Source organism: Helobdella robusta (genome assembly GCF_000326865.2).
Source record: "Helobdella robusta unplaced genomic scaffold HELROscaffold_1, whole genome shotgun sequence".
Lineage (NCBI taxonomy): Eukaryota > Metazoa > Annelida > Clitellata > Rhynchobdellida > Glossiphoniidae > Helobdella > Helobdella robusta.
Genome location: NW_008703570.1, coordinates 13,210,750 through 13,211,776, shown reverse-complemented (window position 1 = coordinate 13,211,776; position 1,027 = coordinate 13,210,750).

Below are 1,027 nucleotides of genomic sequence, written 5' to 3'. Positions count from 1 at the left end.
TTGTAGTTGTTGTGCGTGTTGATGTTGTTGTTGATTTATCAACTCCTTTCTCAATTGTATCCGTGAAGTCATAGAAATTATTTTCAACTCTGTGGTTATGCTGTCTTTGTTTCATGTCATTAATAATTTGAAAGTTAGGGCTGGCGTTGTTGTCATTAATTAGAAAGTTGTTGTTGTCACGTGATTTGTCAATGACGTTGCTGTCACGTGGTTTGTGAGGTTGCTGATTTATTGGATAAACATTTTTGTCTTTTAATGCGTTGCCTTTGCTATGCATTTGCGGGTACTGGAGTCCGAATTGTTGTTGATGTTGTGGTTGCTGTAGTTGTTGTTGCTGTTGTTGCAGTTGCGGAAGTAATAGCAGTTGTTGTTGTTGTTGTTGCGAATGATGATGATGACGATTGTTGACAACGTTGTTTGAGGACGATTGCGTCGATGGATGGCTGACGTGATGATGAATTTCGCCAGCGTTGACGTCATAATTGCCATTATTTTTCTTATCGAAACATTTCCACATCACCTTTTTGTCATCGTTGTTTTTGTTGTTGCCGAAAATGTTGTTGTTGTTGTCAGATATGTTGTTGTTGTTGTCAAATTTGTTGCTGTTGTCTAATTTGTTGTCGTTCGACTGGTTGTTTTTAGATAGTTGCTGGATATCGCAACTGTCTAATACGAACTCCACAACATCACTGGCGGATCTATACTTTGATCTTCGCGGCAGTTTCATTGGGATCTTGTTGAGGAGTTTGTTGTCTATGTTGTTGTTGATAATTTCGTTATTTATGTTGTTGTGGAAGATTTTGTTGTCTGTGTCGTTAGTTTTGTTGTTCAAATCCTTGTTAATTGTCTCTAATTTAGTGATAACTCTATCAACATTTTCGTTAACATAATCAACATTCTTGTTTATTTTTTCAACATTTCTTCTCATGACGTCATCGTCACTTTGCTTGTTGTCAGGAGAAACAACAACAACGTCGTTATCTTCACCGACGTATTTGTGATTGACATGTCTCGGTCTCTTGTAATG